At 36.1% G+C, this 25,011-nt stretch overlaps 1 protein-coding gene and 1 pseudogene across 12 annotated transcripts in view; one reads left to right on the forward strand and one right to left on the reverse strand.

Annotated features, from left to right (window-relative positions):
* Positions 1-25,011, forward strand: part of GPHN (gephyrin) — a 620,043-nt gene that overhangs the window by 112,190 nt on the left and 482,842 nt on the right. The window lies entirely within an intron of this gene.
* LOC144320128 (small ribosomal subunit protein eS24 pseudogene) lies at positions 10,934-11,382 on the reverse strand (annotated as a pseudogene).

Consider the following 25,011-nt stretch of genomic DNA (forward strand, 5'->3'; position numbering starts at 1 on the left):
CCGAGCTCAGTGGGGGTTGTTTACCCCGTGAGGCCCCAGGAGGAACAACCACAGTGGCGGCGGCCAGCTCTGGAGCCCTGGATTCAGCTCCCGCCGTAACTACGGAGCTCTCGGTCTGCAGGGGCCTGGATGCTCTGGGGGCGGGGCCGCTGATCTGCTCAGCTCTGGGCGGGAACGTTCTTGCTGTCCTGGGCCCTCCTGGCCTCTGCCTTTCCCGGGGGAAGGCCGGATCCTGGGCTGTGTCCCTCGCGCCCTGTGCTCCCGGTGGTGCAGCCCCCTCTCTGCGGAGCTGCGGCCCGAGCCCCGCCCCCGAGGTGCTCCTGGAGCCGTGCAGCCCCGTCCGCGTAGCCTCCGCCCATGCCCCTCTGAGCTGCTCCCGGGTCAATGGGTGCGCGGGCTGCAGCCCTTTAGGGAGCTCAGCGCACTCTCCTCGGGGGCAGGTGTCTGTTAGTGTCCCTGGGAGCCTGAGGGCATCCCCGCCCTTCCTGGGGTCCTGCTCTAACTCCCTGCCAGTGCTTTTCCGCCCGGGAAGATTGGTGCAGCTCCTGCTTTACTGGGACGGAGCTTTCCTGTCCTGGGGGCACTTGCCCCGGCCTTAGCCGGCTCCTCGCAGGGCCCCTCTCCCTTGGATGCCTTTTGTTTCTTTAATTCTTTTCTTTCCCGTCTTCCTACCTTGATAGAAGCGCGAACTCTTCCCACTGTAGCATTCCAGTTGTTCTCTCTTTAAATCTCAGGCCGAATTCGTAGATTTTCAGGATGATTTGAAGGTTATCTAGGTAATTTGGTGGGGACAGGTGATTTGGGGACCCTACTCTTCCGCCATCTTGCCCCTCCCCCCATTCATTTACATCTTAATTGAGAATGATAAATTTAATAATATGAAGTAGGTTTTAGAGTGGGATTCCAGTGGCAATGTACTATCCTGCATAGTAGTAAAGAGCATTAAGGCTTTGGAGTCAGTTAGGCCTGGGTTTGAAATCTTGTTCTATTAGGTCTCATTTGATCTGGGAGAAGTTACTTAACCCCAAAGAAGCTTGATTTCCAAACTTAATAGTTTTTTTGGGAAACCTAATTAATTATGAAGAGTTCATTTACTAGTATGTTATTTTTATTGTCAAGGTCTCAAAACTTCCATGTGGAAGAGCTGAGCTTTCATTCTAGGCAAACTGGTTACAACATTTGTCACTTAACAGTAAGGCTATAGTATCGCTCAAAAATATCAGACCGACAAAAACAAAGAAGAATTATATACTATTATCAAAAAGCTCTCAGTTGGGAGAAGGAGGAAAGATAAGACACAAATAATTAATAAATTACTTGCAAGTAAATATTAAGCAGCACAATGGTTAAAATTAAGTGGTGATAATACCAGATATTTATGAGTATATGAAACAATTGGAACTTTTATGCATTGCTGTTGGGAATTAAAAATCATACAGATACTTTGGGAAAAGTTCAAGATACTATTTGACCCAATAATTATGCTTATATTTATCCAAGACTAATGAAAACATACAATTTTCATTATTAAAAGAATCGATGTTTTTGAATTTGCTTACTCACTAAAATTCTTCTGTAATGCAATAATCAATATTGACAATGCTTTCACAATAATTTGTGGACATGCATAGAATAAAGAAAAATTTGAGTTGCCTGACATCCTCATCTGAAGTTTCATAAGGTAACATTTTGCCTTGCTTTAACTTCCGTTCTGTAAATGAGTATCCTTTTTGTAGTTTCTTTAAGTGCCATCTGTTTTGTGTTGTACTTTTTATTGGGAATACTGCTCTTTAGAATGGCCCCCTAGTGTAGTATTGAAGTACTATCAAGTATTATGAGTACAAGACATCTATAGGCCTTAAGGAAAAACATGAGTTTTAGATAAGCTTCATTTATACATGAGTCATGTTGCTTTTGGACATGTATTCATAGGTTAATGAATCAACATTTATTTAATGAGGTGTCTTAAACAGAAATACATATGAAATAAGATTATTTATTAATCAGTTGACAAAAATATGGTGACCAGAGGCTTACAGGAACCTAATCTTATATTTCCTTTAGAAGAAATTGTTCAGTATTAGTTTATTCAATATTCACAGTGACTTTATAGAACATATATACTGCAAATAATGAGAATCAACTGTATACACAAAAAGACATATGCAAATATCCATGGCAGTTGTACTGACAATAGGCAAAAACTGAAAATAACTCCAAATGTTCATTAACTGAATAAATGATAGAAATATACAATGCAACAGTACTTAGAAATAAAATGTGAATAACAAGCAATAACAAAGGCTAAGGATCAGAAACATTATGCTAATCAAATGTAGTGTTATAGAAAGCATAATTCCATTTACATAGGAAGAATAAAAATTTTTTATAAGAAATATATGGTGAAAAAATTAAACAGTGCTTGCCTTAGGATAGGAAGACTGGAAAGGCTCTCATAAGACACGTTCTAGAGACAAAAACATTATTATGAAAGTGGAGATAGTTTCATGTGTGCACTTAATTGTCAAACACTATACAGCCAACATTTATGAATTTTAATGTATGCCAATTTTACCTTAAAGAGTTAACAGTAACTGGTTAGAAATTGGACCTGGAGAAAGATTTGAATAAAAGAAAAATGTCATAATGATAACCTCTATATCTTTTTTTTAAATTTATTTTTTATTGGTGTTCAATTTACTAACATACAGAATAACCCCCAGTGCCCGTCACCCATTCACTCCCACCCCCCCGCCCTCCTCCCCTCCTACCACCCCTAGTTCGTTTCCCAGAGTTAGCAGTCTTTACGTTCTGTCTCCCTTTCTGATATTTCCCACACATTTCTTTTCCCTTCCCTTATATTCCCTTTCACTATTATTTATATTCCCCAAATGAATGAGAACATATAATGTTTGTCCTTCTCCGATTGACTTACTTCACTCAGCGATAATAACTTCTATATCTGCCTGATAGGTACATGAGGGTATATCATACTGTTTATATATTCCTTAAATTTTCCAAAATAAAAACTTAAAAAATAAGAGGGATAGCAAATATGTAAGGAATTACAAGAGTGAAAATGAGTTTTATAAAAAGAAAGAGTTAAAGTAAAACTTGGCTTGAAAGTCTTCATGGAGGGATTCCTGGGTGATTCTGCAGTTGAAGGCCTGCCTTTGGCTCATGGTGTGATCCTGGAGTCCCGTGATCGAGTCCCATATCGGGCTTCCTGGATGGGGCCTGCTTCTCCTTGTGCCTATGTCTCTGCCTCTCTCTCTGTGTGTCTCTCATGAATAAATAAATAAAATCTTAAAAAAAAAAGTCTTCATGGAGTAGTGATTAGAACTAAGAATATTTGATAGATTTTGAACATGAGGCAAGGAAATGCCACTACAGAAGAAGAAAGCAGTGTAAAGAAAATCATAAAAGTACTATTGATGTTGAGCTACTTAGGGAACATTTTGGCTTATCTATGAGGTCCAGAAATGAATGATGGGAATTTTAAAGAGAAAAAGAATGGGAGATAAACCTGAAAAAGTAGATGGATAATGAAATCACCAAAACCAGCCTGAAATGTTAGGTCAAAGAAACACAATGGGCAACAGGGAATCATTCTACACATTTCTATTTGGCCATGACAGAGTTAGAGCTAAACTGTAGAAACTTTAACAGTAATGTGAAGGATAGAATGGAAGCATTACAGTGTCCAAGTAAAAGATAATAATGCTTTAACACAACAATAGATGGAGATAAACGAATCAAAGACACAGGCATTTTAATTGGTAATTGATGGTTAAGATTTTCAAGAGAGCAGTGATCAAATTATGTAGCTTTGAAGAAGTTTAAGCACTAATATTCTTTTCCATAGCATGATAGATCACTAACCTACCTGAAAACAGAATATGTTGAAGTCTGATGCCAATTTCCTCAAGATTTACAACTGGAAGTGTTAATTTACAACTAGAAATGTCAATCCAATAATGTTGGAATTCAAGTTTTGTATGTTGTTTTAAAAATAACCTTGTTATGGAACTACATAAAAGCATAAGCAAAGATTCCAGATTTGCCACAAAGTATTCCACATAGCAATGAGTATAATTTCTATGCTTGGTTGCCCTTAAATAAATGCTATTAAGACAAAATGGGTTTGCATTGGTGTTACGGGCATCTTATCTAGCACATTTCTTTGTTATAGCCCACCACCACCACCACTACCGCCACTGGCTGTGGCCCTGAAAACTGCCTTATATTCAAGGTAATAAACCTTAGTTAAGAGAAGACACTATTGCCCCTCATGTAAATTCTAAGGAAGGACAAAAAGAAACACATTACTAAATTACTAGTAAAAACTACCCTACATATAACCCTGAACTATATTAGTTTCTTACCTGGAAAATATCTAGTCAAGGTTAATTCACAATTGTTAAAGTTGCTTTTATTCTTTAAAGGGCTTTAAAAGGACAAACAATTGTCCATCTTAATGACGTCAAAAATATTTTCTTAGTTTAAATTTTAGATTACACATAAGCACTTCTGATATAAATATGGTTACATACTAAAATCATCTTCTGAAGAAAATAGCAAAATCTGTTTTTTAAGATACTTTTTAGAAAGACATCTAAATTTCTATTTTAATTATACTGCAATGATAGCTAGAAACAAGATTTCACTTAATAGATCTTATTCTATAGCCTACTACTATCTTAATATTTTAATATCAAATGTTTAATATTAAGTTGTGCTTGTGTGTGTATATTCATTCACATCTGATACATACATACACATATACACACAAATATATGCACATATATATAGTAAATTTATCAACTTTTGCTAATGGAGATGATCTACAAAAGGAGATTAAACTTCAGAAAATAGACTTAAATGCAAGTAAAGTAGAAAGTAGTGTTAAGCTACATACATTCCCACAGTAAATGTTTACAAATGCAGATACTAGAGCCAGAGTTCCTACATTCTAATAGTCGTTCTGCCACTTATACTTTGTATAAACTCTGGCAAAATTTCAAAGAATCAGAATTCCTCATCTATAAAAGAAAATACAACCTATAGTTTATTCTCAACATTGTGAGAAGTAAGCGAGATAATCCAATTAAGACTGAATTGGACTGGACTTAGGCTGACACATAGGCTGATATTAAACCTGAACGTTGGGATCCCTGGGTGGTGCAGTGGTTTGGTGCCTGCCTTTGGCCCAGGGCGTGATCTTGGAGACCTGGGATCGAATCCCACATTGGGCTCCCGGTGCATGGAGCCTGCTTCTCCCTCTGCCTGTGTCTCTGCCTCTCTCTCTCTGACTATCATAAATAAATAAATAAAAATTAAAAAAAAAATAAACCTGAACATTTATACCCCAATGCCATGGCAACTAATACATTTAGGAGGTAGCACAAAGGCATATTTTACCACAGTAGACAATGTAGAGCTGACTGCATATAAAGGACTGAAATATTCTCCTCAGGGAATATTAACATTAATGATAAAATATGTAATCAAATTGTTAGATAAGAAATACAAACTTCCTTCTTTAAATTCAAAGCTTTCTGATTTGAGGAAATACAGAGTACTTCATTACACCTATAACTGACTTATGTGGAAATAGAATAACAATAAAAATAAACAGTATTTTACTTTAGACAAGTAGACTAATTTATCAAATATTTGTTGACTATATATGACCCAGATAAATATTTTTTTAAAGATATAATTTGATAATTTTTTAAAGATTTATTTATTCAGGGATCCCTGGGTGGCGCAGCGGTTTGGCGCCTGCCTTTGGCCCAGGGCGCGATCCTGGAGATCCGGGATCGAATCCCACGTCGGGCTCCCGGTGCATGGAGCCTGCTTCTCCCTCTGCCTGTGTCTCTGCCTCTCTCTCTCTCACTGTGTGCCTATCATGAATAAATAAAAATTAAAAAAAAAAAGATTTATTTATTCATGAGAGACACAGAGAGAGAGAGAGGTAGAGATGTAGGCAGAGGGAGCAGCAGGCTCCATGCAGGGAGCCCCATGTGGGACTCAATCCCCAAACTCCAGGATCACAACCTGAGCTGAAGGCAAACGCTCAACTGCTGAGCCACCCAGGCGTCCCTGAGTCTCAGTATCTTTATGTGTAAAAAGGGCAGTTGTGAGGATTGAGACAATTAAAAAAAAAAATTACTCCGCTTATGGCTTGGCACAATAATGAAAGACTACAAAGAATGAAAAAGAGATAACACTCAAATGAAAATAAACAGAAATCCATACTATACATAGTATAATACAGGTATATTATACTGAAATTGTGGTACATAAAGACAAAGAGGTGTTCAAAACAACCCAAGTAAAAAGATCAATTACAAAGAAATGGCAATTAGCTTGATGGATGGCTTAATAGCTCAAATGAAGCTGCAAGATGATATAATAATAACTTCAAAATGCTAAGAGAAAATAACTACTAACCTAAATGGTAATGGTATGCCTTGAGTGAAGGGGGAAAGTACTCCCTAAGAGGAAGTCAAAACAAAGCTATTTTCAGATAAATAAGAAATGAGTTTGTCAATCTTTGAAAAAGAATTTCTTTTTTTTTTTTTTAAAGATTTTATGTGTTTATTCATGAGAGAGAGAGACAGAGACAGAGACAGAGACAGAGAGATGTAGGCAGAGGGAGCAGCAGGCTCCATGCAGGGAGTCTGGATGTGAGACTTACTCCTGGGACTCCAGGATCATGCCCTGAGCCAAAGGCAGACACTCAATCGCTGAGCCATCCAGGCATCCCTCAAAAAGAATTTCTGAAGTATAGCAAAAAAGAGGGAATGTTTCCTCAAAAGCTGTAAGAAGTGAGTGAAAATGGTGATCAAAAAACTTGATTAGTGGGCAGCCCGGGTGGCTCAGCAGTTTAGCGCTTGCCTTCAGTCCAGGGCGTGATCCTGTAGACCTGGGATCGAGTCCCACGTCAGGCTCCCTGCATGGAGCCTCTCTCTCTCTCTCTCACTCTGTGTGAGTGTGTGTGTGTGTCTGTCATGAATAAATAAATAAAAATCTTAAAAAAAAAAACTTGATTAGTGACAAGTGATTAGTGATCCAAGTGACAACTGGATATCCATCTGCAAAAGAATGAAGTTGGTCCCCTACCTCACATTATAAACAAAAATTAATTGTAAATGGATCATAGATCAAATTGTAGGAGATAAAGTTCTAAAGCTGTTAGGAATAAATCTTTGTGACCTTGGGTCAGGAAATGGTTACTTAAATAGAACATCATAAGTATAAGCTATAAAAAAAAGATAAATAGGACATCATCAGAATTTTTTAAAATTATGTTTCAAAGACATCAAGAAAATAGAACCTACAGACCGAAAGAAAATTTTGCAAGTCATGTGATGAGGGATATGAACTCTTTCAATTCAGCAACAAAAAAGGCAACCCAATTTAAAAATGGACAGAGGATTAACTCAAAATAGATTTTAGATCTAAATGTAAAGTACAAAAATATAAAATTCTCATAATAGAAAAGTAAATCTAAGTGAGCCAGGGTATAGCAATGACTTTTAACATACAACACCAGAGGCATGAACCATGAAATTAAAAATAAGCTGGACTTCATTAAAAGTAAGAACTTCTGTTCTGCAAAAAAGCACTGTCAAGTGCTTTTATGTGAAGACAGGCCACAGCCTGGGAGGAAATATCTGCAAAAGACACTTAAGGACTTTTATCCAAAATATGTAAAGAACTTTTAAAACTCAAAAACAAAAAAGACAAAATGGTTAAAATATGGGCAAATATCTCTGTGGATATCCCACCAAAAAAGATATATACAAGTGGCAAATAAGCATGTGAAAAGATGCTCAAAATCATGTCATTAGGGAATTGCAAGATGAAACAACAGAGACTACTACATACCCATTAGAATAACCAAAATCTAAAAAAATGATACTCCCAAATGCTGGCAAGGATATGGAGCAACAGGAACTCATTCATTATAGTGGGAATGCAAAATGGTGCAGTCACTTTGGAAATCAATTTAGGGCAGCCCGGGTGGCTCAGAGTAAACTTAGCACCACCTTCGGCCCAGGGCGTGACCCTGGAGACCCGGGATCCAGTCCCACATCAAGCTCCCTGCATGGAGCATGTTTCTCCCTCTGCCTGTGTCTCTGCCTCTCTCAATCCGTGTTTCTCATGAATAAATAAATAAAATATTAAAAAAAAAGAAATCAATTTAGTAGTTTCTTATGATAAATTCTCTTACCATATAATCCAGCAGTTGTGCTCCTTGATATTTCTCCAAATGAACTGAAAATTTATATCCACACAAATACCTACTTGAAAATGTTTATAGTAGCTTTATTCATAATTGTCAAAACTGAAATGCAACAGAGATCCTTTAGTAGGTAAAAGGACAAATAAACTATGATACATCCAAACAATGGAATATTAGTACCAAAGTAAAATAACTCTCAAATCCTCATTATAGTACTTTGATCATTTCTTTATTAAAACAAACAAACAAACAAACAAACAAACAACCTGGATGCCTGGGCAGCTCAGTGGTTGAGCATCTGCCTTGGACGCAGGGCATGGTCCCAGAGTCCCAGGATCCCACATCAGGCTGCTGATCAAGTCCCTTAGAGGGCCTGCTTCTCCCTCTGCCTCTGCCTCTTTCTCTGTGTCTCTCATGAATAAGTAAATAAAATCTTAAAACAAAACAAAACAGAATTTCCAGTTTGGGGAACAATGACCTAGATTCATCTCTCATGCTCCTCTATACAAAGAACAACTAAAAAAATCTGGAAATAATATACCAGATTGTCAAAGGAGAACTCTAATAAAAGATGAAGAAAAGGAAGGCAATTGATGAGGGACCCCATAATTTGAATAACAACACAACAGCTCTGCATTGCCCAATTCAACCACTCAACTAATGAAAAGGCACCCAGACTTGACCTGAGTCCACACTCAAGGGCAAAAATTGCAGCTCAGGTAATTGAGGAACTCCTTCCATTCTATACTAATAGCACCAACTAGGGTGGGAGAGGACCAAGGGAAAAGCCTTCTGTCCCACAGGAATGAAATCTCCTATCCCTTACTTAGCAGAATCAGACCAGGGACATTCTTTCCACACCCAAGGATGTCACCATTAAGGACCAAACAGGATTCCCAGCAGCATAAGGTGAAACAAGTTCGTAATAGCACTACAAAAACTCAGCACTAAATTATCATTGGAACTGCAGCCTCCATAAGTGGGCCAAGACTTATACACTGAACTGACACAATATGATTACTTGCTAAGGTGTAAGCTTTAAATAAAATGAATAACAATTTGCAGATTACAACTAAAAAGACACTGCTTATACTAGGATGAAGGAAAATCAAAACTAATGAAAAAACAAAGTCACAAACAGAGGGATCCGATGTTACAATTATCTGACAAGGATTTTAAAGTTGCCATTATAGGGCCCCTGGGTGTCACATTTGGTTAAGTATCCAACTCTTGGTTTTAGCTCAGGTCATGCATGGTCTCAGGATCATAAGATCAAGCCCCAGATTGGACTCTGAGCCCAGCAAGAAGTCTGCTAAAGTTTCCCTCTACCCCTTCCCATGCTTGCTCTCTCTCTCTCTCTCAAATAAATAAATATTTAAAAAACTAAAAAAAAAAAAAAAAAGTAGCCATCATAAAAATGCTTCAATAAACAATTACAAATACACTTTAAAAATCTCACCAAATACAAGACATGGGAATTTCTAAATGGAAATTATAGAATTCAAATATACAAACACAAAAGTTTAAAACTCATTGGATAGGCTGGATAACAAATGAACATGAGAGTAGAAAGTGAACTTTAGAAAATAAGCTCTCTGAACAACAGCAACAGATTTTAAAACACGCACACACACAGACACTCACAAAAATGGACTTAAGAGCCTATAAAACAATATCAAAAGATCTAAACTTCTATTACTGGAGAACTGAAAGAAGAAGAGAAAGAGAATAGAGCTGAAAATAATTTACAGAAAAAAAAAGGGTGACAAATGGGTAACAATTATATCTATTTAATAAAAGAGATGAACCTATAGAGCAGACCCCCCAAAATTCCATGCCAAATCATATCATAATTAAACTTTAAAAAATAAAAGTCAAGGCCAAATATCTTAAATCAGAGAGAAACAATGTACTACTTATAGGAAAGTACTACCAGAGACTGTGAATTTCTCACTTGACATCATAGAAATCAGAAGGAGGCCACATAACATTTTCCAAATGCTGAAAGAAAAGAACCATTAACCACAAATTCTGTATTTAGCAAATATCCTTCAGAAATGAATAGGAAATAAAAAAATTTCAGACAAATTTAAAAGTAGTACACATACCTTTCTTTAAAATTTTAAATTTCATTTTAGTTTAATTCCAGTATAGTTAATATACAGTATTATATTAGTTTCAGGTGTAAAATATAGTGATTCAACAATTCCATACATCACCCAGTGCTCTTCACAAGTGCACTCCTTAATCCCTATCACCTACCTCATGCATCCTCCCCAACTTCCCCTCTGTTATACACTTACCTTTAAAGATCAGCTGACCTATGTTCTCTAAGTAGAAAATAATAAAAGAAGTCTCAGACATTTAGAAAAAGGCCAATAGAATAGACCATAAAAAAGAGTAAATATGATAGACTATCCTTATGATTTTTTAAAATCATATTTGATGATGGAAGCAAAAATTATAATCTCATCTGATGTGCTTAGTACGAGTAAATACTTGTAACAATTATATTTTAAATATAAATATAAAAACAAGATGGCCTAAATGAAAGGGAGTTTTCTATACTTTACTTGAAGTGATAAATGGTGACACCAACCAGTAGACTCTGATGACATATGTATGTTCATTTTATTTATTTTTTTCACATTAATGTTTTTAGTTTATTAAGCTTCTCATGAAAAATCTACAGAATCACTACAGATAAAGCCACTGCAGAATCTTTACTCCTGTTGTCCAATATTCAGCTCACTTCTTTTTGCCAGCACCAACATCGGCCTTTGCAGTTCCCCTGACTTTCTTCATTCTGTTTTTGCATTCTTTGTGCTGTTTTTCTCATACAGGCCATGTCTTCCAAGTCTGTGTTTGGGTTCATTTTTCTTTGTGTAATCCAAGGAATCATAAATCATGCCAAAGCCAATTGTCTTGCCACTACCAAATTGGGTTCTGAATCCAAATACAAATATGACATCTGGTGTGATCTTGTACATTTTGGCTAGTTTTTCCCGAATTTCTGTCTTAGGTACTATTGCCTTCCCAGGGTGAAGAACATCAATGACCATCTGTTTCCACTGAAGTGGTCAGTTGGTCATGAGCTTCCTGGTCTGGATAGTTACTGTGTCGTTCATGATGGCGGCTGAGCTTCAAGCAGCCAGGGAGGAAAAGAGACTGTATGTTCATTTTAACACCTATAACGACCACTAAGAAAAGTTAAAAAAGAGATACAGTAAAGAACATTCTAATTAAAACAAAATTCTAAAAAATATTCAGGTAATCCATAAGTAAACCAAGAAAACAGAAATAGAACCCTGAGAAACAGGGGATCAAAAATGGTAGATTTGAGCCCTTACATATCAAGAATTACTTTAATGTACCCCCCTAAAAATAGAAAAAAAAAAAAAGAACTTAACCAAATGGATAAAAGCACAACCCAACTACATGCTGTCTATAAGAAACTCATGTCAAATATAAGAACATAAGTAGGTTAAAAGGATCTAAAAACATTAATTGAAAAATCGAAGATAGATATACCATTATTAGGTAAAGTAGACTTCAGATCAATGAGAATGATTAGGAACAAAATGGAATCTCACATAATGATAACAGGGTCAACCCACCAAGAAGACACAGGAATCCTAAATGTGTACTGAACCAAAGACCAGAGCTTCAAAATACATAAAAACTAAGAACTGAAAAGAGAGATGGACACAGCCAAAATTTACAGTCAGTCCCTTCAGCATCCCACTTGCATCATATGCTAGAACTATTAAACAGAAAATGAGCAGAGATACAAAGGAACTCAACTATATGACCAAGCAGTAGGATATAAATGACGTTTATAGACTCCATTGAAAACAGCGGAATAAACATTTTTTCAGGTTCCCTAGAAACAATCAAGTTAGACCATATTCTGGACTATAAACCAAACCCCACAAGTTAAAAGAACTGAAACAATACAGAGTATGTTCTCTGACTATAATTGAGTCAAACTAGAAATCAGTAATGTAAGAACAAAAAAAATCTCCAATTTTTGGAAATTAAATAATGTACTGCTAAACAGCCCAAGGGTCAAAGAAGTCTCAAAGGAACTAAAAAACAAAACAAAACAAAACACAGAACTAAGTGAAAATGAAAATACAATATATGAAGTTATGGATGGAGTTATAGCAGAGCCAAAAAACCTGATAACACAAAATGCTTATATCAGAAAAATGATAGGCCTCAAATTCAATAATCCAAGTTCCTACTATTAAAAACTAAAAAAAAGCAAAATGTACCCAAAGTAAACAAAAGGAAGAAAATTATAAAATAAAAAATTAATAAAATTAAACCTTGGAAAACAATAGAGAAAAATCAGTGAAGCAATGAGCTGGTTCTTTGGAAAGGTTAATAAAATTAACAAACCTGTAGTAAAAGTAACAATGAAACAGAGAAAATGCAAGTTATTAAAATCAGAAGTGACAGAGGAAATTACTTGGTAGATCATGTAGGCAGTAAAAAGGGTAATAAAGGAATACTACAAAGAACTTTACCTTCATAAATTTAATGAATTAGAATAAATGGATCAATTCCTCTAAAACCAAAAACTATCGGGATCCCTGGGTGGCGCAGCAGTTTGTCGCCTGTCTTTGGCCCAGGGCGCGATCCTGGAGACCCGGGATGGAATCCCACGTCGGGCTCCCGGTACATGGAGCCTGCTTCTCCCTCTGCCTGTGTCTCTGCCCCCATCTCTCTCTCTCTCTCTGTGTGACTATCATAAATAAATAAAAATTTAAAAAAGCTATCAAACTCAATCAAGATAAGGTAATTCTGAATATCTGAATAGTCCTATTAAAGAAACTAAATTCATAATTTTTAAAGTGCAGACCTCCCCCCCGCCAAATCTCTTAAGTCCAGAGGTTTTTATTGGAGAATTCTACCAAATATTCAAAGAAAAATTTTACAAAGTCTCTCCTAGGACATAGAAAAGAAGACAACAGGTAGTGTTCCTAACTCATTTTATGAAGCCAGTATTACCCAGAACCAACACCACACAAAGACAATACAAAGAAAATACACACCAACATCTCTCATGAATACAGATGCAAAAAGTCTTCAGTAAATATTAATAAATTAAATAACAATGTATAAAAAGAAAGTATACACCAAGACCAAATGACATGTATTCTTGGTATCCAAGGCTGTTCAGTATTCAAAAGTCAATGTCATGTATCATATCAACAAAAAAAAGAACTGACATGATTGTTCAACTGGCAGAAAAAAAAAATCACAGAAATTATTTGTGTTCCAGAAAAGGACATTTGTAAAATGGCTATTTTGCTAGTATGAGAGTTATGGTTACTACTATATGCCTAAGAATTCTTTATTGTATTCTGTATTGTATTCTTTATTTGTATTTTACTCATATAACAAGTTTTACATATATAAAAATTTGATGTCTTCTATGACTCAAACGCTGGAAAAATAAGATACTCTACTAAAATAAGTAGTTTTGCTATTTTCATTCATTTATATTTACTCTACTTTCCTGTCTCTCTTAAGTGAGTAATAGGATATTCTAAGATTGATAAAATTAATATTTTTGTGTTTGGTATAAGAAATATAAAGTACACATCGGAGTCAGATTAAGAAACATCCACACTTTACACAAATTTTTCAATAATAGAGCATCTTCTTTTTTGTAATTCTGTATTGATACTGCTGCTGGCTATGAAACTCACCAACAAAGGTAACAAACTGAATCACCTAGTCAGTATTACAGTAGCAGATAAAACTTTCAGTTTTTCAAAGTTCGTGTTTGCTTTCTTTGTGATGAAGATTAAAGTATATGAGAAAGTACATCTCAACACTTACATTATAATTGGTCACTTTAATATTCAGGCATTCCATCTGGATTGGACACCAGATTAGAATGGAGCTCTTCAACTGATATTTTTATACCAGAACTGCATTAGGTCATTTACCATAATCAGTGCCTTTCTCCGACAATATTACTTACCACATACAGATTTCTGTTTCCAGGGTGGTTCAGATTTTCTGATTTGTCACCTAAAAGACTGCTATAAAGACACGGTCATGTTATTTGTGATTACTTACACTCTCAAATCTTTTTAAGTCTAGAAGTACACTGAACAAATAACATCTCCAGTACCCCTGTTTTCACATTGGGGAAAATAAAACCTGGTATATTTGGGTAAAATATAATACACAGTGATTTCCATTCATTGGAAAAGTATGTTATGTTCCATTCAACAAAAGCATAGGGATTTCTTCTACCTCACATCAAACACAGAAAGTAATTTGAGACAAATAGGCCTAAAAACTATAAAGCTTTTACAAGAAAGCTTTTATTTGTATCTTACTGATGGAGAAATGTTTCTTGGACAGGTCATAAAAAGCAATAAGCAAAAAAAATTGATTAGTTAGATTTCATCAAAATTAAAAACTTCAGTTTATCAAAAGATACCATTATGAAAATGAATTAGCATGCCAGAGACTATGAGAAAATATTTGCAAACTGTGTTAAAGAATTTATATCCTAGGATATACACAGAACTCCTACAATTCAAATATGAACAACCAGTTTTGTTTAAATGGCCAGATATTTATGCATTTCATTAAAGATATTTTTAAAATATTTATTGATATAATTAACATAATATTGTGGAAGGTTAAGGTATTCAATGTGTTGTTTTGATACATCCAAATATTACAATATGGTTTCCACCTTAGTGTTGTCTAACACCTCCATCCCATCACATAGTTCTTCTTTTTTTATGATGAGAATAATTATTTAGTTTCTTAGCAACTTTGAAATTTATGATACGGTACTGTTGACTATAATCACTATGCTGTGCATTAAATTGCAGCACCTGTTTATCTCTCGTTGGAAGTTTCTACCCTTATTGGAAGTTTTTACCCTTAAACAACATCTCCCCAATTATCCTTTTCCTCAGCCTCTCCTAATCATCATTCTGCTTTCTGTTTTTATGAGTTCAGCTTTTTAAGTTTCCATATATAAGTTATGCCATGCCATATTTGTCTTTGTCTGGCTTATTACACTTGGCATAATGCCCTCTAAGTCCATCCATGTTATCACAAATGGCAGCATTTCCTTTTTTCTCATGGTTGAATAATATTCCAGCATGTGTGTGTGTATGTGTGTGTATGTTGTATGTGTGTGTGAGAGACACACACACACCCACGCAAACAGTAAGAGAGAGACATCTTTTTTATCTCTTTATCTGCTGATGAACACTTAGGTTGTTTCCATATCTTAGCTATCATTAATAATACTGCAGTAAACATAGGAGTACAGATGTCTCTTCAACATCCTATTTTCATGTATATGTATATATATTTTGGATATATACACAGAAGTGAGAGTATGGGATCATATAGCAGTTCTATTTTTAATTTTTGGAGCAAGCTCCATACTGTTATTCAAAGTGGCTGAACCAGTTACCTTCCTCACCAGCAGTGCCCTTTTCTTCACATCCTGGCCAACAGTCATCTCTTATATTCCTGATGACTGCTATTCTATCAGGTATGAGGTATTCTCTCTTACTGGTTTGATTTGCTTTTCCTTGATGATTAGTGACCACCTTTTCATATACTTGTCAGTCATTTGGATATCTTCTTTGGAGAAATGTCTATTCAGTTTTTCTGCCCATTTTTTAAAAAAGATTTTATTTATTCATGAGAAACAGAGATGGAGGCAGACACATAGGCAGAGGGAGAAGCGGGCTTCTCGCAAGGAGCCCAATGTGGCACTTGATCCTGGATCCTGGAATCATGCCCTCAAGCTGAAGGCAGACACTGAACCGCTGAGCCACCCAGGCTCATTTTTCAAATTAGATTCTATTTTTGTTATTAAATTCTGGGTTCTTAATAATTTTGGATATTAACTGCTTATCTGATAAATGGTTTGCAAATACTTTATCCCATTCTGTAGTTTGATCTTCTCATTTTGTTGATTATTTTGCTCTGCAGAAGCCTTTGAGTATGATGTAGTGTCTCTTGTTTATTTCTGGTTTTGTTAAAGCTTGTATTTTTGGTATCTTCTCCAAAAAGTCATTGCCAAAATCAATGCCAAAGAGCTTCCTCTCTATACCTTTTTTCTATAAGTTTTATAGTGTCAGGTCTTATGTTTAAGTCTTTAATTCCTTATGAGTTATTTTTTTTTTTTTTGAGTGGTCTAAGACAGGGGTCCAATTTCATTTCTCTGTATGTGGTTATCAGTTTTCCCAACATCATTTGTTGAAGAAATTATCCTTTTTTCATTGAGTGTTCTTAGCTCCCTTGTGAAATATTAGTAGACTAAATATATGAGTGGTTAGTTCTGGGTTCCCTATTTTTGTCCCATTAGTTTATTTATCTATTTAATGTCAGTACCACACTGTTTTAATTGCTATATCTTTGTAGTAGAGTTTCAAATCAGAAAATGTAATGCCTTTTGCTTAGCCATCTAGGGTCTTTTGTGGTTCAATACAAATTTTAGGATTTTTTTTTCTATTTCTGTGAAAAATGCTATTGGAATTTTGGTAGGGAATACATTGAATCTATAGGGGTCTTTGTGTAGTGTGGACATTTTAAATACATATATTATTCCAGTCTGTGAACATAGGATATCTTTCCATTTGTTTCTTCATTTTCTTTCATCAAAGTCTTGTAGTTTTCATTGTATAAATCTTTCACTTTCTTGGTTAAATTCACACCTAAGTATTTTATTGGTTTTGATGCTCTCATGAATGAGATTGTCTTTATTTCTTTTTCAGATGTCTTGTTGTTTGTGTGTAGAAATGCCACTGATTTCTTTATGTTGATTTTATATCCCGAAACTTTACTGAATTCATTGATTATTTTCAACAACTTTTTGGTTAAGTCTTTAGGATTTTATATATATATGATCATGTTACTTGCAAATAACTACTTCTTTATTTCTGATTTGGATATGTTTTTGTCAAAATGCTTTAGGTAGAACACAGTACTTCTCTGAATAACAGGTGGTGAGAGGCACCCAGGTCTTGTTCCTGATCTTAGAGGAATTGCTTTCCATCTTTCATGGTTGAGTATGATGTTAGCTGTGGGTTTGCCATCTATAGCCTTTATTATGTCAAGGTGCATTGCTTCTATGAAACTCTTCTAAAGGTTTTTCAGGGAGGCGTAATTATTTTGTATAGGAACTGTTCAGGGAAGCATAATTCTTTTATATAGGAAATGTTCAGCTTTTACATATTTTGTAATAAATGTGAATTTCTTTTTCTCAAGAAAGAAACAATGTGGTATAATAGAATGAGAACTAAACTCAGTCATCCTAAGAAATCAATCATAGTTCAGTCATTTATTGAGAGACCTTAGTCAATTTACTAAACTTCTTGCTACTTTTTTTTTCCTATTTTGAAAATGTATATAATGATACCAGTGATATGTATATAAGAGGGGTTTCAGGACAGCAATATGCCTGAAAGAGTAGAAGTCTAAAAGATTTATCTTAAATTTCCATGGCAAGCATACTGTATATAACCCAACTTTATTTGGGGGATTGGTGGGAGTGGAAATTATTGGTGGAAGTAACAGGAAGAGCTGAAATAACCTCATGTCAATCCCTTAGTGTTGTCAACAGAATCCATGTAATTAAGACTAGTATATTCCCCTTTTAAAAATATTTATTTATTTTATAAGGAGAGTGAGAGAGAGAGAGCAAACACATGCACATAACCTGGGGTAGGAGCACAAGGAGAGGGAGAAAAAGACTCTCAAACAGACTCCCCATTAAGTGCAGAACACCACACAGGGCTTGATCCCAAGGTTCATGACGCAACCTGAAATCAAGAGTCAGACACTGAACCATCTGAGCCACCCAGCCGCACCACAAAGTAACCCAGAGTATTATTAAATTATGGTAAGATTTGCCAATCAAATTCTAAACAGTATCTATACATCTACACCAAGGAGAAATGAATAATACATGCAAATCTTCCTTCTGGTATTAAATTCTGCTCTGTGTTTTTTGACCAATCTCATTCTAAGATATTTGACAGACTTGTACATACGATTACTGAATAAAGCAAGAGAAAAAACTGGGATCTTGCCTGTCTCCACAGGTCTCGTGAGATTTCACTGTATACAGAAGTGTGACTGACGAAATTTCATCATTGGATGCACAGTGTCTGTCCCAGTAAAGGGACACTTCTGTACTTTTTTGCCCCTAATTGTAGAAAGAATAATATCATGCCTAGAAACCAGCATATTTTGGACAAGTGAACAGTCCCATTTTCAGATTGAGGACTGAAAGTATAGCATATACATGTTGTTAGGACATTGCTTAATAATGAATAAAGACTGAATAGTATCTTTGATCCATCTCTCCTAAAATTTCTCTTGTGTTGTGATTAAATATAAATTAAAACTATCCAGGCAAGAAAAGGATGACATCACTAATTTTGGCAATACTTAGAACAGTGTATCCTCTTTCCAGTGTTAGCATTTTTAAACTCACTTTTTAAAAACTTCCAAATAAACCTTTGTGTTATTGCACAGTGATAAAAAGTATGACTAGCCATAAAGAAAGAATCCTGGGTGGATCAGCGGTTTAGCACTGCCTTCAGCTCAGGGCGTGATCCTGGAGACCCGGGATCGAGTCCCACGTCGGGCTCCTTGCATGGAGCCTGCTTCTTCATCTGTCTCTCTCATGAATAAATAAATAAAATCTTTTAAAAAAAAAAGAATAACAGCACATACATATTTCATTAAATTCTACTAGAGAATGTTGCCCACAGAATGTTCTCAGCCTGAGCCTCTCTGTTGAAAAGCAAGAATACTAAGTGTTCAAGATGTTAATGGCTTATGTTTATAGATACACAGAAAAGGATTGGTAGAGAATTAAAAAAAGAAAAACTTTCTACAAGAAATTTGATGTTACTTAATGCTTTGTCTATAATATCCTTAACACCATACCAAGTTTCTGAATGTGACACACTTTGTTTTTTTTCTTAAATGTTTAATTTATTCATGAGAGACACAGAGAGAGTGAGAGGGAGAGACACAGGCAGAGGGAGAAGCAGGCTCCACGTAGGGAGCCCGGGACTCCAGGATCATGCCTGGGGCCAAAGGTGGCGCCAAACCGCTGAGCCACCTGGGCTGCCCTGTGACACACTTTGAAAAACACCACACCACACCATGTTGGTTTTATTTTTTTTGACTTATACTATGTATGTATGTAATCTCTACACCCAACATGGAGCTCAGACTCAAAACCCCAGTATCAAAAGTCCCACACTCCACCAGCTGAGCCAGTCAGGTGCCCCACCGTGTTGTTTCTTAACAGATACCTCTCTTCAGATAATCTCCACAATAGCTTAAGATTCTATCAATGGGAAATGAATCTTCTATTTAATTCTCTAGAGCACTGGGTCCTGTAACCAGTACAGAGTGGGCAGACACTTTATGACATGTTTAAGTGAACTGAAAAATGTCATTAAATCAGGCAATTTATTTAGAATAGTTGCATTCTTAGAGGTGAAAGAATCATGACCACTTATTACTTTAACATACTCATTTAAAGATATGAACATTAAGAACTACAGATATTAAGTAGCCAGCCTAATTTTCGTATTTGCTTTTTAGTGACACTGAGTTTTCTTAATTCATTGTGAGAGCTCTCTATAAAGGCAGATGTCAAATTAATTGTTCAGGTCATGGTCTCAAGGTGTATGGCAGAAAAGTGGTCCAGTCACCCCAAACCATTTGCTGAAAAGACTGTCTTTTTCCCACTGTGTATTCTCACTACCTTTATCAAAGATTAATTGGGCATATAACTGTACCTATATTTATAGGCGTTCAGTTCTGTTCCATTCAACTGTGTGTCTTATTTTGTGCCAGTACCATACTATTTTGATTACTACAGCTTCACAGTATAACTTGAAGTCTAGAACCTTGATAGCTCCAATTTTATTTTGTTTACAAGATTATTATGGTTATTAAGGGTCTTCTGTGGTTCCAAACAAATATTAGAATTGCTCTAGTTCTGTGAAAAATGCTATTAGTATTTTGATAGGGATTGCATTAAATGTGTAGATTACTTTCGGTGGTATAGATATTGTAACAATATTATGTTTCCAACCCATGCTGATGGAATGTCTTTCCATTTCTTTGTGTCTCCTTCAATTGCTTTCTTCAATGGTTTATTACACTTTTCAGAGTACAAGTCTTTCACGTCTTGGTTTAGGTTTATTCTTAGGTATCTTATTATCTTTGGTGCAACTGTAAGTGAGCTTGATGGCTTAATTTCTCTTTCTCTGGCTTCATTGTATAGAAATGCAACAGATTTCTTTATGTTGATTTTGTATACTGGGACTTTACTGAATGCATTTATCAGTTTAGTAGATTTTTGGTGAAGTCCTTAGGGTTTTCTATATGCAGTATCATGTAATCTGCAAATAGTGAAAAATATTCCTCCTTCCTTACCAATTTGGATGCCTTTTATTTTTTGGTATTGCCTGACAGCTGTGGCTAGAACTTCCATGCCAAGTTGAATAAAAGTGGTGAGAACAGACATCCTTGTCTTGTTCCTCACCTTAGGGAAGAAGGCCTCAGTGTCTTCACCATTGAGTATGATGTTAGCTGTGGGGTTTTCATATTAGGCCTTCATTATGTTGAAGTATGTTCCCTCTAAACCTACTTTGTTAAAAATAAATAAATAAATGAATAAATAAATAAATAAACCTACTTTGTTGAGGGTTTTTATCATGCTTGGGTATTGTACTTTGTCAAATGCTTTCTCTACATCTACTGAAATGATCATATGATCTTTATCCTTTCTCTTACTGAAGTGATGTAGCACATCAATTGATTTGTGATATTGAACCACCCTTCTTGCATCCCAGGAATAAATCCCACTTGATTGTGGTGAATGATTTTTCTTTTCTTTTCTTTTTTCTTCTCTTCTCTTCTCTTCTTTTTTCTTCTCTTCTCTTCTCTTCTCTTCTCTCTCCTCTCCTCTCCTTTCTCTTCTCTCCTCTCCTTTCTCTTCTCTTCTTTCTCTTCTCTTTCTCTCTCTCTCTCTCTCTCTTTGACAGATTGCTGGATTCAGTTTGCCAATATTTTGTTGAGGATTTCTGCACCTATGTTCACCAGAGATATTAGCATGTAGTTCTCTTTTGGTTTTGGTATCAGTAATGCTGGCCTCATAGAATGAATTTGGAAGTTTTCCTTCCTCTTCTGTTTGTTTTTCTGGAGAGGGTTGAAAAGAATAGGTATTAACTCCTCTTTAAGTGTTTTTGTAGAATTTGTGAAGCCATCTGGTCCTGGACTTTGGGCTGTTGGGAGCTTTTTGACTACTGATTCAAGTCATTACTGGTAATCGGCCTGTTCAAATTTCCTGTTTCTTCCTAGTCCAGTTTTGGTAGGCTATACATTTCTAGGAATTTATCCATTTCTTCTAGGTTGTCCAATTAGTTAATACATAATTTTTCATAATATTCTCTTACAGTCTTTTGTATATCCGTAGCATCAGTTTTTATTGCTCCTCTTTCATTTGTAATTTTGTGTGTTTGAGTCCTTCCCCGCCCCACCACCTGCCGCCCCCATCTTTCTCTCTCTTTTTTTTTCTTGATGAGTCTGGCCAGAGGTTTATCAATTTTGTTGATCTTTTCAAAGAACTAGCTCCCCGTTTCATGATCTGTTCTTTTGCTGTTTTAGCTTTGGTATCATTTATTACTGCATTAATTTTTATTATTTCCTTCCTTCTAACTGGTTTTGGGTTTTGTTCTTTTTCTAGCTTCTGTAAGTCTAAGGTTAGGTTGTTTATTTGAGATTTTCCTTGTTTCCTGAAGTAGGCCTATATTGCTAGAAACTTCCCTCTTAGAACAGCTTTGGCTGCAACTCAGAGGTTTTTTTTTTTTTTTTGTAATATAAATTATTTTTTATGGGTGTTCAATTTGCCAACATATAGAATAACACCCAGTGCTCATCCCATCAAGTGCCCACCTCAGTGCCTGTCACCCAGTCACCCCCACCCCCCGCCCACCTCCCCTTCCACCACCCCTAATTCGATTCCGAGTTAGGAGTCTTTCATGTTCTGTCTCCCTTTCTGATATTCCCACTCATTTTTTCCCCTTTCCCTCCTTTTTTTCCCCTTTCCCCTTTATTCCCTTTCACCATTTTTTATATTCCCCAAATGAATGAGACCATATAATGTTTGTCCTTCTCCGATTGACTTATTTCACTCAGCATAATACCCTCCAGTTCCATCCACATCGAAGCAAATGGTGGGTATTTGTCGTTTCTAATGGCTTGCATCTCAGAGGTTTTGGACCATTGTGTTTTCACTTTTGTTTGTTTCCGTGTACTTTTTGATTTCTTCTTTGATTTCTTGATCTGTTCGTTGTTTAGTAGCATGTTATTTAACCTCCATATATTTGTGCTCTTTCTAGAGTTTTTCTTGTGGTTGGTTTCTAGTTTCATGGAATTGTGGTCAGAAAAGATGCTAGGTATGACTTCAGTCGTCTTCAGTCATTTCAAATTTGTTGAAGCTTGTTTCGTGGCCTAATATGTGATCTGTTCTGGAGACTGTTTCATGTGCACTTGAAAAGAATGTGTATTCTGCTGTTATAGGATGGAATTTTCCGAATCTATCTGTTAAATCCATCTGGTCCTGTGTGTCATTCAAAGCCACTGTTTCCTTGTTGGATTTCTGTTTGGATGATCTGTCCATGGATGTAAGTGAGATGTTAAAGTCCCCTACTACTATCATGTTACTATCAATTAGTTCCTTGTTTTGTTATTAACTGTTTTATGTATTTGGGTGCTCCCATTTTGGGTGCAGAAGTGTTAACAATTGTTATATCTTCTTGTTGGATTGTCCCCCTTATTATTATATCGGGTCCTTCTTTGTCTTTTGTTCCAGTGTTTGTTTTAAAGTCTGTTTTGTCTGATATAAGCACTGCTACCCCAGCTTTCTTTCTTTTTTTTTTTAATTAAGATTTTATTTATTCATTCATGAGAGACACAGAAAGAGAGGCAGAGACATAGGCAGAAAGAGAAACAGGCTCCATGCAGAGAACCCGATGTGGGACTCGATCCCGGGACTCCAGGATCACGCCCTGGGCCCAGATGCTCAACTGCTGAGCCACACAGGCATCACCCAAGCTTTTTTTTCACATCCATTTACATGATAAATGTTTCTCTGTCCCCTCACTTTCAACCTGCGGGTGTCTTTAGGCCTGAAATGAGTCCCTTGTAGGCAGCATCCAGATGGATCTTGTGTTTTTGTTTTTGTTTTTTTTTTTTTTTGTCCATTCCATCACCCTGTGTCTTTTAATTGGAGTGTTTAGTCCATTTTACATTTTAAAGTAATTATTGACAAGTATGTATTTCTTGCCATTTGTTGCTTGTTTCTTGGTGGGTTTTGTAGTTTTTTTCCCTATCTTTTCCTCTCTTTCTCTCCTTCATGACGATATACTTGGATTCCTTTCTCTGTATTCTTTTCATATCCACTAGTGCTGTTTGATTTGTAGTCACCATCAGGTTTGTATATAACATCTTTTGCATATAGCAGTCCGCATTAAGTTGATGGTCGCTTAAAATCAAACCCTTTCTTTACTCCTCTCCCCTCAACATTTTAGGTGTATGGGTCTCCTATTTTACATCCTTTTGGGGGAGAAAGATTGGGGAGGAATCCCTTGACCAGTCTCTTACAGAAATACGTATTTTGACTGCTTTTGTCTTTGTTCATTTTCTTACTCTCACTAATGGTCTTTCCTTTCCAAAGACTCCCTTTTAACTTTTCTTGTAGGGCTGTCTTGGTGGTCATGAACTCCTTTAGGTTTTGTTTGTCTGAGAAACTCTTTATTGCTCCTTTTATTCTGAATGACTGCCTTGCTGGATAGAGTATCCTTGGTGGTTGATTTTTCCCTTTCAGCGGTTTGAATATATCATGCCATCCTCTTCTGCCTGAAAAGTCAGCTTAAAAATCCACTGATAGCTTTATAGAGTTTCCCTTATACGTAATGGTCTTCTCTTGCTGATTTAATTTTTTTTCTTTAGAACTACTTTTTTGCCATTTTGATTACCATGTGCTTTGGTGTGGACCTTCTTGGGTTGATTTTGTTGGGGGAACCTATGTGCCTCCTGCATTAGGATATCTATTTCCTTCTCCAGATTAGGAAAGTTCAGCTATTATTTCTTCAAATAAGTTTTCTGCCTCCTCTCTCTCTCCTTCTTCTGGGATCCCTATAAAGTGACACGTATTACATCTGATGGAGTCACTGAGTTCCCTAAGTCTATTCAGTTTTGCTTATTTTCCCCCCTCACCTATTAATTACTTTCCATTACTCTGTCTTCTAGTTCATTAATTCATTCCTCTGCTTCTTCCAGCCTGCCATTTATTCCATTTTGTGTATTCTAAATGTCCTTTATTGTGTTCTTCATCTGATTTGTTCTTTTTTTACATTTGTTAAGGACCTCACTGACACACTCTACTCTTTTCCTAAGGGTCTTCATGCACTCTTAGAGTGGAGCCAGCTTATTTTTAAAGTTCCCGGCTTTAAGTCCTGCTTTGTAGTAAGCACTCATGAAATTTGGACCCTCTGCATTTCAAGCCAAAAGATGGTGAGATTTCATTTATCTTTGTAGGCTGTTTAGTGTGCTTTCTGTTTTTTTCTTCATATCCATGATTCCCTCCATCTGTTGACAGATCTGTGGGGTTTAGCTTCCCTGCAAGTTATTGCTCTTAGTGTGATCTCTTCTTTATATTT

This window comes from Canis aureus, chromosome 9 (genome assembly GCF_053574225.1).
Source record: "Canis aureus isolate CA01 chromosome 9, VMU_Caureus_v.1.0, whole genome shotgun sequence".
In the NCBI taxonomy this organism is placed as follows: domain Eukaryota; kingdom Metazoa; phylum Chordata; class Mammalia; order Carnivora; family Canidae; genus Canis; species Canis aureus.